Source organism: Anomalospiza imberbis, chromosome 4 (assembly GCF_031753505.1).
Source record: "Anomalospiza imberbis isolate Cuckoo-Finch-1a 21T00152 chromosome 4, ASM3175350v1, whole genome shotgun sequence".
Classification (NCBI taxonomy): domain Eukaryota; kingdom Metazoa; phylum Chordata; class Aves; order Passeriformes; family Viduidae; genus Anomalospiza; species Anomalospiza imberbis.
Genome location: NC_089684.1, coordinates 70,042,945 through 70,056,222, shown reverse-complemented (window position 1 = coordinate 70,056,222; position 13,278 = coordinate 70,042,945). Strand labels below are relative to the sequence as shown.

Sequence of the window (13,278 nt, the reverse complement as noted above, 5' to 3'; positions counted from 1 at the left end):
ATCACACACATCAGCTGTCCAGCAGGGAAAAAAGAATGCTATGCCTAAAGGAATAAATACTCTGGATTTTAAAGGAGATGAAGCAACCTGAGTTGTCCGAAATAACTTTTGATCCACAAACATATTAAAAGTATTTTAAACAATTTTTTTTCTTGTTTTTTTTACAGGTTTCTCCATGGTTATTGAAAATTTTGTGCCTGGGATTCAGAGAGAGTTGGTCAAGAGCCACATACATACCTCCATTTCTAATCCAAGAATCCAGAAAATATCATGAAAACTTGGCAGAACCTGAATTCAGTAGGAATCATTCCTACTTTCCACCACTGTGCTGAAAGTCCCAGCAAAGCACATAAGGAGGATTTAGGTAAATACCTATATATATTTATATGTGCATTGAAAAGAAACAAAATATTGGTTTGGGTTGATTGATTTGCTTCAAGTAAAATATTTTTTTGAGACACTCTGAACCAAAAAGGCAGAAGAGGAACTGGAATTCACTGAGATCAAGAACTCTGGCAGCCACATCACATTTTGGGAACACTAAATATTCCCAAGACAAAGAGCATCTAGTTTCTGGGATGTGTCACCCAGTTTACAGCTGCAGCAGATGTATCTATACATATATGAAGAGGGACCTCTTCCAAGAGCATGGAGTGATAGGACAAGGAACAATGGGTTCAAACTGAAAGAGAATAGGTTTAGATGGGATATTGGGAAGAAATTCTTCCCTGTGAGGCTGGGGAGGCCCTGGCACAGGGTGCCCAGAGAAGCTGTGGCTGCCCCTGGATCTCTGGAAGTGTCCAAGGCCAGGTTGGGCAGGGCTTGGAGCAGCCTGGGATAGTGGGAGGTGTCCCTGCTCAGGAGGGTTGGAATTGGATGATATTTAAGGCCCTTTGCAACCAAAACCATTTCATGATTCTTTGATTCTATGATATCTAGGAGTAGAGAAAGTTTCCAAACGTGGCAGTGCTAATAAAAGCTTCCCTAGGCTGTTTATTTGCTGCTGTGTCTCCAACCTGGCTCATGCTGCAGGAAGTGACATGCTGCCCTTTGCTTTCACTCATGAAACAATTGTGTGATCCATGTGGCTCCAATATGGAACCAGCAAAACGATGGCTGTATTTAGGCACAGATCAGAGGATTTTCTCAGAGCTCACACTAATCAGAGTGGTTAATAAGGTGCTGATGGATGAATCAGGTGATAACAGCACCTGCACTGTGATTGCAATTTGGTAATTTGGGATTTTATTTGCATAATCACCCAGTGCCAGCCCTGCTGCACTGTCACTGATAGAACTTGCAGCAGCACCAGGAGAAAGCTGGTGGAGTTACTGCAGGAAAACATTTGTGCTGGATAAAACACCTTCCAGTCATGGGCCATGCTGAAAACTTCAAAGCACTGAGTCAGAACACACAAAAATTGAAGCACACTTCTTTGAGGGCTTTCTGCTTTACCCCAGAGTTGGTCATGGAGGGCATTTTTAGTGCTGATGGGGACGTTGAGTTTGTAGCCTGCTGAAAGCAGAGCAGGGGGTGGTGGAGAAAGTGGAGTCAAAGAAAAATAGAAGATGATGATCTGGGTTTCTGTAGTGGCAATGAGGCTTTTGAGAACATGAGGAGTTAAAAAACCACTCTGTAACCATCCAGAGATCTCAGCAGCTCTTAGCTCCTAGAGCTGGAGAGAGTGAGACAGGGAAAGGCAGAGGGTATGGAAAACAAACAATACATGATTCTGTGCTTGCATTGGTGTAGATGAAAACATGGGAGGGGGGAGAAGATGAGACCAACTTCTTGTTTGGCAGGTGAAGAACAAGGTAAGAACAGTCAGAGTATCTCTCTTACACTTGACCTCCCATTTTTGCACAATTTAGGATGTTTTCTGTGAGGGGAAGGGAAAAAATGTCTTTGTACACGTAAAAGGAGTTATAGTAGAATTTTTTACAAAGAAGTTACAAGGCTCATTCAGCAAATACAATTGTGGGCAGTTAACAGGCTGGAAAATTCAAAAGAGCTGCAAAAACAAGTTTGATTGTGCAGCAAACAAAAGGATGGAGAATAGAAAGTCATAACAAGCTGCTTCTTCTGGAGCAGTCTGCCTTGGATTGTTGGGTCCCTTATAAGCTATAAATAAACTGCCCATCTTTGTAGAGATCATTGTGTGTAACTGGAAACCAAGAGAGATGGTAAAAAATACACATTATTGGAATTACAGCAACAGGAATGGGACCCGTGGTGGTCAGGGCACAGATGGTCTGGAGCACTGGGACTGTGATTTATGAACCTGACCCGCAGAAACTCTTAGGCCGTGGCAGAAGTGCCTGTGAAGTGCCAACACGCTGGATTATGTGTGGCGGTGTGTTTCAAGGGGGGGACCCGCCGGGGGTGTCCCGGGGGGCCGCCCCTTGGCTGCGTGTCGCTGGTAGCAGCAGGCAGGCAAGGAGACTCCATACGGCTTCTGAGGGTGCTCATTAGATTAGGGTTTATTGGGGGTCCTACCTCCGTGAGGCAGCATGGTTTCTGAGGGAGAGGGGGGAAAAGGGGAGAGAGGGGGGTAAGGAGAGGGGGAGAGAGGGGCTGAGCAGGCACCAGCCAGGAGAGCCAGAGAAGAAAGAGTGCGTCCCATACCCCCGGCACACTGAACAGGGAGATTCAAAGTGGACATGGAACAGATTGGGCAATGGGATTACAGACACAGGATACTGCAGGGGAGGATCACAGGCTTGGAATAAACCATACATTTCCAAGGCGTGAGACAGAGCACACCATTCAACTAAAATATAACACCACAATTCACTCTTTTTTGTTAGAAAAAAAATGAAGATAATTATGATAATTAACAGTTTAAAAAATGAAGCACTAATACACAGTTTTACAGCATAAAATAAGTACAGTTGCAGAGAGGATAAATTGAATACACTATAAACAGTCCATTTGACTTGTTGTTTGCCTTTGGTGGGAGGTATTGTTCAGTTCTCCCCGAATATGCCACGAGAGACAGGGTAGTGTCCCTCGCTGCTGACCATGCCTCTGCCGGGCAGGCGAAGCCAGGGGGCTTCAGAGTGAGCACAGCAGCAATTATGTCCACAAATTCCTTTCAGTTCCTGTACTGGCATCCATCAGAGTGGAAACTGAGGCACAGGTTGCTTAAAGGCTTTTTCTCAGAATCAAGTCGTAGAATCACAGACTCATGAAATCATTAAGGCTCTAAAAACCTGAAGATCATCAAGACCAGCCTTCAACCCAGCACCACCTTTTTCACCACTTAGCCACATCCTCCAGTGGCATATCCACACCTTTTTCAGCAATTCCAGGGATGGTGCCTCCATCAAATCTGAGACTATTTCTTATATTGCCACCACGCTTTGCTGCCAATTCCTATGGCATACAGACCAGGAATATTATTAATAAAAAACCTTAATGCTAAAAATTAGATTTTAAATTTATTCAGTTTGAGGGTTTTTTGTTTTATTTCTTATAAGAATGACACTGCAGAAGACTTCTGGATCTACCAGAGCTGGTGAAGTTTCACCCAGCAACTGGCACCCTGAGAACACTTGTGGCATCCTACAGCTTCCAGAGAGGGATTAATTCCTCTGCTGATTGGTGGCTGTGGCATGGACCAACAGGAGAGATGCCAACACCATTTAACTATTAAATCTTACAAAAATTATATGATCTGGAGGCTGCAGCAGGTAGAAGGAAGTCACCAAGATTTCTTACCTCCCTCCTGCTTGCAAAGAACTTCTGTGGAGCTCTTATTACTCCACGGGCACATTGTTTAATCTGGCAAACTGTAATCACACCAATATTAATTATACATAATGATTCAGCCAGGCAAAGTGAAACCTGGCCACAAGGGAGATATTAGAGGCGATGTACTTATTTTTGATGTGCATATTAATGTGCTAACTTTAAATCTAAGGAACATTGTTTGACTGGAAAAACACTCATTACTAAAATTAGGCTGAAAGTTATAAGGCAGAAGAGATGCTGAATGATCTCATGTGGCAACAGTGATTTACAAACATCCATTATTAAAACCAGAAAGAGGTTGTGTTTCAATACTTTAATTATTCTGCAGGCAGTATCTGATTCAGTTGTATTAATCTTCTGTTTGCTTGTTTTCTTGACCTGTGTGAATGGCACAGGAATTTATTAGCATTTGTCATTTACATCCATTTATCAAGGATGTCAAGGTGATAGAGCAACTGAGGTAACAGTGCTGGGAGGGGAAGAGAGAATAATCAGTGTCTACTTTAGCAGAGTGTACTTAAGCAAGTGACAGAACCAAAGCATTCCAAAGTTTTTCAGTTGTGATGAACTTGTCCAAAACTGCAATATTTCTCAGACTTCAGTGTGACATCAAGCCAATGATTCTCCTAGTACTGAAAACAGGTTTATATTAATGAGATATTAAGCAAAATAAACCATATATTTGCTGACTTCAAGTTACGCAAAGCTCCCCCTAAGATAAATAAGATAAGTGTGTAATCCTAAATATTTTAGGAATCCTGTGGCAGCGTGCTTGGCTTCGCCCAAAGGGATATAACCATGCTCCTTATCTGAGCATCCTTTCCTGGGCAGATTTGAGATAAGCCTCATGGCTCTGCTCTCCAAGGAGAGAGCTATGCCTAATCCACTGCAAAATCTGTGCCTTTTGCTAGTAATCTAATGGGCTGAGCCAGCTCTGAAAACTTGGAGTGCAAGTAATATTCAACCACGGATTTATGGCCATTAGCAGGAGATGAAAGAGCGCTGTGTCACAGAGGCCATGGAGTCAGAGGTTGGAGTATCACAGTCCAGCAGAGAACAATTGAGGTGTTATCTGAGCACTCCAGTGTCACCCAATCACTATTAAATAGCCAAATCCATGGGAGCAACTTGCAGGAAAAAACCCCGCCTCGTGTATAATGATAGCCTCGGGATGGGGCTGAAGATGCAGAAGGTGTTAGGTCACAGATCACTTAGAGAGCCCAATGTCAACACTGAGATGCCTTCAAAAAAGCATAATTTATTTATCAGACTGGCAGAGAAAAACTGTATGAAAACGGGCACGTGGGCAATGCAGAGCAACAACAAGATGCCAGCCAGCACAAGAGTTATAGCATTTTAATAAGACTTTTGCTCAAAAACTTGAAAGACTGTGAAAGTTGGAAAGATCTAAAGATCTAAAGGGCTGATGGCAAAAGCCACATGCCTGGAAGGTGGGTACCTGACTTTTAACTCCCTCTGTGTCAGCCAATTCTTCAAGCAGCTCTTTAAAGGGCACAGCAGAAGGAATTCAGTGGAGTAGAATCACACAATGACAGAATGGTTTAGGTTGGATGGGAACATAAATATAATCTCATTCTACCCCCCTGTCATGGGCAGGGACACCTTCCACCATCCCAGGTTGCTCCAAGCCCCATCCAACCTGGCCTGGGGCACTTCCAGGGATCCAGGGGCAGCCACAGCTTCTCTGGACATCCTGTGCCAGGGGCTCAACACTCTCATGGGGAATAAATTCTTCCTGTTATCTAATCTAAACCCACTCTCTTTCAATGTGAAGCCACTTAAAACACAGGTTGGAGATACAGAACCTCTCATGAGCTCTTTTAGTAAATCCAGACTTAATTTAAAAATGAGAATTCTCCTACCCTTTGCTGGGCATCCAGCAGGAAAGACACACACAAGTCTCATATTCCCCATAAGGTGGGACTTATGGAAGAAATACCATCACTCAGGCTTGCTGTGCTCTGTTTTCAAGTTATCCCCTTGATGCTGACAAGCCTGGCAACAATTTTCATTAGCAGCCGTGCAGATGAGCTTTGAATAAATCAGGTTCACTTCCCTGAGGATCTCCAGAGTAAATATTGGAGCCAATATCATGGAGCAGCTGTGCACCAGGACATGTTATTCACACTGGAATCCGTTTTGGAGAAGTTCACCCATGTAGCACTTCCAGAAGAGTCCAAAGCAGTGAGATTTGATCGAGCTGTCTGGGCTGCAGCAGCCCTGAGCAGACGCCTGTGGGGTCAATGACTGGTTACCTTAAAAAGCTGGGAGAATGGCAGTGTGGCACAAAGCACTGGGCTGTACTTAGCAGCTCTTTTCTTCTGGAAAATGAGGCTGATTATTCCGATACACTGATAATCAATACCCTTGGATACCCCTGAAATAGTTTCAATCAACCAGTCCTGTGAAAGCTTTGGGATCCAAAGCTTTTGTCCCCTCCATCAGCCATCCCAGTTAGTCATCACAACTGTCCCTCCAGCAGTTTAAACTTTCACAACACAATGAGGAAATGGCCAGGCAACAAAAATGCCCCCAAAATGGAGCTACATATAAACTTGGAAAGTCATTATGTTAAATTTCATTTAAGCAAAATCATAGCAGCATTTTAGTATGCGTTTGGGTAAATTCTGAAAGGGGTAGATAAAGGGCAGAACCTGCAGGAAACCAATTAGAAATTTGTGTTTCATCATGCCAGAGAAAGCAGGTGGTGGTTAATGCAAGTCCATGCTGGGATTCTTACATATGATGGGATTGGCACTTCGAGGGGGCAGTGCTTGCACCCCAGTTCAGTTTCAGCCTTTCCTGCTGGGCAAGAGCCACCTCACTCCTAAAGGAGAACAATAACGAGGGAAAAAACCTCAAACAGGTCAAAGAGCTTAACTGCTTCAGTTCTTCTCTTTTGCAGGGAGGTGGCACTTTGAGATGAGCATTATCTCACGTGGGCTAAGGGGGCTGAGGAGGACGCTGAGCTGGCTGTGTTGACGGGGTCTGGAAGATGTGGTGGGATTTCAGATTCCATGACCCCAGTCCCTTCCTTCCTGGATTCCCTAAGAGACCATCCTGACCTCCTTCTCCCTTTTCTCCCCCATCACCTTCCACCTCCATCACTGTCTGCACAGTCAGAGTTGCCCAAAATTCATCCCATCCCGGGTCTGCTGTTAGCTGAACAGGCAGAAACGGGATCCACCAAGGTTCTTGAGAGGCTGTGCTTCACTTTCTGCCTTCAGCACCTCTCTTCTTCAGTACAAATGTGGACAGAGATAATTTTTCACTTATTTTTTGTTTGAGTCTCTGCAAAAGTCTTGTGTTTGCTTTTCCACAAGTCAGAATCATTCACAACCCTAGTTTCAAATAAATATGTCTGATTGTGGGCAAAGTCACACCTTGGGAGTTTTCTCTGTGCAAAGCAGAAATTTAGGGAAGGACTGAGTAGGGAAAGCAGGACAAAAGGCATAAACTACATTTTTATGTTTTTTGAAGTTACCACTGACTCTTTTGCTCTTTCTTGCTGCCTCTGAGTAAAAATCATCAGCAGAATGCCTTCAAGCAGCTTGCTTTAGTAATGTTGGTTATTATTTTTTTATGTTGATCTGTTGTAGATTTTTTAAAATCAATGGTTCTCAAAACATTTTTTAAGTAAGTAAGGCAAGATTCCTTACCTCATTTAACAGTTGGAGAAGTGAATTGCCCCACTCATGTATTTTATGCCATTGTCAGAGCTGGAAATGGAAATGAGTCTTTTGTGCACTGCTCTGCCCACTCTGCTCCACTGTCTGAGAAAAGAAAAAAAAAATACTTTAATCCCCCAGAATGCTTTATAAATAAATTCTCCATAATGCATTGGCATAAAAATGATTTTTTTTATGCTGGAAAAGCCCTCCTGGCACTTGGTGATTAACAATGCCATAGTTCCACGTAAAAAAACCTTTGCCCCATGCAATGATCTCAACATCATGCAGAGCTGGAAGTGGCAGCAGAATTTGGGCAGGGCAGCTTGAAAACGAGCTTATTTTTGTACATCTGCACAGAGCCTGTGGGAGATGGCTGCTCACCCAAAGTGGTCACAGGGAATGTTTCACAGACCATAAAGTTTGTGAGGGATCATTGCACATCTCCCCCATGAGTTCCTCTGCAGCACAGGCTGAGGAACAGCTTTTGGCATTGGGATTTTCACTGCTCTTGGGCTGTGTGGCACAGCAGTCCAGTGGCCCAGTTTACTGTATTTTTAGCCTGCTGCTGACAGATATCTGAGGGGGGTTTTCCTGCTGATTTCACACTCGATAAAGCCTGACCAACTCAACTGGCTGTGCAGGAAGCAGCGAAGAAAACCAGCCTGAAATTTTGGCGTGAAAGGCTCTGCCTCACTTCAGAGAAAGGCTCAGGGTCAGTTAAAGCAGAGCATGGGGTGATGCCTTAAGGAGCTGGAACAGAGGCTAGAGGGAGTTAAGAGCAATAAAGTAGATATTTATTGAAGGGCCTTCAAAGGCCACACCCTGGCAGTACTGGAGCCACTTCGAGCTCCAAGTCGTGGCTCTGCCCGGATGGCTCCAAGGTGGAAGCAAAAGAGGGATTGGTCACGAGATCTCATATTTTTATAAGTTTCAGTCCGTTTGCATTAGGAGTTACCTGTTCAATTAATAGCTTCAAATGATGAAGTTTCATCCTCCTTGCTTGCTTGCCCACCCTCCTCTTCTCACGTTGTTTATGTTTTGGGCCTGAAGTTTGAAGAGATTGTCCCTGAGTCTCCAGCTAGAACAGGGTTGTTTTGTCTCCAGCACCCTGTGAAAAGATCCTGGTGACACTTAATATAAATCTAAAGGCTGCACACCAAAATAGAACAGAAAAACTTAAAGCCCAAGGTATCAGGGGCACAGCCCATTCCCATCCTAAACACACTTGGGTTTGCTTTAAAACTCCAGTTGCCTCCTATTTAATCTGCCTCCAACTGCAGCACTGTCAATGGTTATAAATAGCTCCAACAAATGATGTTTCAATGCTTCCAGTTTTCTGTCAACAGCCTCTTCCAAACACCACAGAATTTTCTCCCAGCAGAGCCATTGGGTTTATTGGTGTTTGCATTATTCCTCCTCTCTTGGACACAAAGAGAAAATAAAGACAATATGTGGTTTTGCTTTGCTTTTTTGCCTCTCTTGTTTCAGTGGTCTCCAGAGGTGGAAATGAGATGTGTAAAATCCCCAGGACAAGTTCTGCTCTCTGCCAGCACCTCATCAATCCTAAATGGCAAATCCTGCCTTTGTCATTTGGGGCTGAGCATGTTTTTACAACTGAGGTTTTGGGGACAAAGCTGGAATTAATTAATAAAAAACTCCTTGTTGAAGGTCCATTGCCAGCACAGGCTGCAGACAGCCAGGACTTGTTCCAGCCCTCAGGACATGCTAATCCATGTCTGTGCATCCCTGGTTCAGGATGCCTCAGGAGTGCCATCCTGCAGAATGATGCCCCCAAACAGCCCCAGGAACAGTTTCCAGCCCTGGTTCACCATCCTGTACACCCTGAGTGTGACTTCACCCTGTGCTGGTGCTTTCCTAGACAGAGGTTTCAGGGGATGCCATCTGCCAAGGATCATTCCCAAAAGGCAGGACAACAGAAAAGGCAATTCTGTTTGGTGAGAAAAAAAGGTGTGAATGCAACGTGTGCCTTGCAGCTAGAAAACAAGCTCTGAGTCTTTTTATTCTCCACTATACATGTAAAAAGTAGAGAATTAATGTGTGAAATCTCTGTTTGTTCCTTGTTTACTACTGAAGCAGAAATTGGCACCTGTGGGCAAGGGGGTGCTTGGCAGTGGCTGCTCACATTTTGGATGGAAATTTATTGGACTTCATGGCTCTTGATTCATGCTCATCCCTTGGCACCTCCAAGCTGGGATGTGCAGGACAGAGCACAGAAAACGTAAAAAGCCTCACAACTGGGTTTTGGAAAAGGGCAGATCTTCCACTGGGGCAGTTACAGCAGCATTTACTATTTTAGAGTATTGGCTTATTCTGCAATAAATTCACAGGCTGCTTCTGCACCTCAGTTCACCCAGAAACAGAACAGAGCTGATCTCAGGGTGCAAGGATTGTGCATGTAGACCAGAATTGTTCTGCTTTGGGAGTTCTCCAAAATGGTGTTATTGATTTTCTGCATCATGTGGCAAATGTTTAGCACAGCTCTTGAGCCCTTTCATGCTTGGAGGAAAGTGTGGCTGCAGGAGTCCCATCCACAGCAGAACAGAAAGGGCTTGAAACCTATTCATAATAATAATAAAAAAAAGTGCCACTATTGGAAATGAAACCTTTTATTTTATCTCCTTGTGTTTTTAATCTGCCAGACAAGTGGGAGAGAAGCGCTGAGAAAGCAGCATGAATAACAAGGCAAAGATAAAAACCACACTCTTTGCCCACTAGTGCTTTAATTTTTCTTAGCCTTTAGCTCACATTACCCTGTCTGCAGCATTTTGCCATTCTGGGCTGGAAAGGATCAGCAGAAAATAAAAGCTCTTTTTTTCCTTTAGGAGCCATACTGGTCATGGGGATGGAGAGCATCTTGCTCAGAGGGATGAGGGACACAAAGAAGGAGCCCAGATATTGTCCATGTCTTTTGAGTGAAGAATATCTGAAGTGAAACAAGCTGCAGACTCCCCCACTCTCGTCACAAAGGCATTGGGGATCATTCCCAACCAGTATTTTAATGTAAATTTTATCTTTAATGTGCCATAATATCTTCCAGGCTTTACCCTGCTTGTCAAATTTGGTTAATGCTTTAAAAAGGGCTAAAATTTCTTTAGGGCTGGCACAGGAAGGCAGATAACACACACAGCATGGCTGTACAGCCTGATTTCCTGAGGAAAAGAGGCTTAAAAGGAAGAGACCTGCTCAGAGTGCTTTGTTCCTCAATTTCCCTACTCCACAGGGCTGCTGAAAGTTTTCTATTTTCTAGAGCAGTGAACAGAAACTCCCAAGTCACTACAAACCAATACCATTAAAATTGACTGGATTTTATTTGTTCATTTGGCAGATGAGTGGTATCCTCACTGGAGCTATTCTGCTTCATATGTCTGCGAGATGTTTTTATAATTACTGAACATCTGGCCTGCCACAGGTCTGGGGACTTCACAGAGCCCTGAAAAAGTTTTGCCACAGTGTCTGAGGCTCCAAAAAAAACCACTTCAAACATGTCATTCTTCTGACTTTCAGTGTTTTTTGTGAGAATTTGTTTTAAGGCTCTGGTCCTTATAATTCCTGCAGCCTTCACAGCAAGTGGATGGATCACTGGTGTGATGAGCTCAGTTTTAGCTGAGATCTGCTCATGTCCTTCTTTCCCTTTCCTCTGCATAGAGTTCCTTACTCCTTGCATGCTGTCAGACTCGTGGTAACCTTCAATTCCTTCCAAATATCAACAATTAATCACTATTAGTGGTGCTTTAGCAATGGTGAGAAACAGACACAGGAGAAGGGGGAATGACACCACACTGACACAGATTTTGAAATAGATTCGGGGAAGAAAATCTATTTTCTTCCCTGTGAGGGCGGTGAGACCCCGGCACAGGTTGCCAAGACAAGCTGTGGCTGGTGATGCTCTGAAAGCACATCAAAAATTGAGTTTCCATGCAGTTAAATGCAATGAGCTGAAGCTACTCATGTCCTCAAAGCAGTTTCCAAAGCCAGAGCCTCATACAAAGGTGAATAACAGTCCTGCTGGAGGTTGTAATAGATGTTACCTGGGAAGCAGAACTCTTAGAAAAGCAAATTGGCTTTGTGCTGCTAAAATTCTTCTTACCTGGATGGGAAGAGAAATCCTCTTATTGTGTTCAGAGCTGGCTAAGGGACCAGAAAGCAGGAATGGGGAAGGGGAAGTTGTTGGATTAAGTTCTTTTCTGATTCTGAGATGAGGCAACTGAGAGGTGTTTTAAGACTTTTCTTCTATTTTCAGTCTCATGTGAAGGATGAGACAATACAGATGTTATAATTCACACCATTATAATGAGAAATTAACTATTTCTTAATTACAATACATTATAAGTGTTTCTTGGCCTATCAGCTTTTGCAACACCATGCTGTAAATGCCTTAAAACCAATCCTTTAAAATTACCCCTCATGGGTCTTGCTACAATGCATCTTTCATAGTTCTGTTTCTCTAAAGTATCTAGTCTTATTTGCAAACTTTTTGAAACTTGTTCCTAATTCCATTTCTCTCTCAACAATGTCTGTCCTATTCCATGGCATTTCTAAGTCAGCATTTCTTATCTCAAGGATGGCATACTGATGCACACTGTGTGAGCCTTCTGTCAGGCTTTAAGAATTTTCTATAAATCCATTTCCCACATTGCCCCCTCTCTCTCAACCGAAAAAAACCCCTTTTTTGATGGTCTTGTTCATTGATTGCTGTGTACAGTGCAGGACACAAGGCACAAGTACTAATATGGTTATTATAATAATTAATTATTATTAATTATGTAATAATTATTAATTAATGTATATAAAATTATTTTGTAAAGCTCTGTTAGTTAAGGTGTAAAACTCTATCTTTCAGATAAGTAGTTTTAACTATGATCTATTTTTTTTTTTAAATTTGATTTGTCAAATTTCTCAGGTTTTGGCCTTTAGAAGAGAGAGAACGAGAAATTGAAGATGGTGTTTTTTTCCAAGCCATTCTGGGAGAGATTGATAGAAAAGCTGAGGTGTCACTATCAAATACTGGTGAGTCTCTGAATGCAGCTGGGAGGGCAGGAATGATGGGGCCAGGCAGGCTGGGAAGTGGACAGGAAATCTGTTCATCTGTCCAGGTGAGGTGACTGACCCACTCCTGGGGATTTCCACATGCCCCAGCTCATGGGCTGGATGCTTTACAGTTAGTAAAATTGGCTTTATTTCTACTCAAAATCTGCTTTCCTGCATAGGAGATTAATTAATTCTGCCCTGTCCCAAAAGGTATTTCCTAGACACAAAGAAATTGTCTTTTTATATCCAATTTTGTTTTGGGTTTAGGTTTTTTTTTAGCTGGGCAGACCATTATATCTTCCCTTCAATCTTCTTATTTTTAGACTAAAGAAGCTTTATTTTCTTTCTCAGCAATTGATTAAAGTCACTTTTTAACACACCTACCACTCTTGCTGAACCCTGGTGTTCCTCCAATTAATTTCTGACTTGAAGAGATGTCTCCTTGCTGGATGTGAGATTTCAGATAAAACTTCACCCATTTCTAAGAAATGAGAATTAATTTCTTTTCATATCTAACTCAAAGAATTTTTTTTAAAGCCCAAGAATTTTTTTTTTCATTTTTTTTGTCAACAGTGTGTAAAGAAATGGAAAGGAGACACAGAAGAGAAGAATTCTTTTCACAAGTCATCCTGTCACCTGTGGCACCTCTTACTGCAAGATGCTGTGGATGCCCAATATTTACACAGCTTCAGAAAGAAAGGGAAAAGAATTATGGAAGAAAAAAATTAACTGGAGAAATGTTCACTCAGGGTTATCCAAGTATGACACTTGTCCTGCCTGAGAA

General features: G+C 42.8%; 2 long non-coding RNA genes across 2 annotated transcripts in view; both read left to right on the top strand.

Moving 5' to 3' along the window:
* Positions 1-13,278, top strand: part of LOC137473237 (uncharacterized) — a 254,689-nt gene that overhangs the window by 48,308 nt on the left and 193,103 nt on the right. The gene's annotated exons all lie outside the window — the stretch shown is intronic.
* LOC137473494 (uncharacterized) lies at positions 462-3,670 on the top strand. The gene is made up of 3 exons (XR_010998854.1): positions 462-1,179; positions 1,753-1,814; positions 3,480-3,670. It is a non-coding gene; the product is annotated as an uncharacterized lncRNA (long non-coding RNA).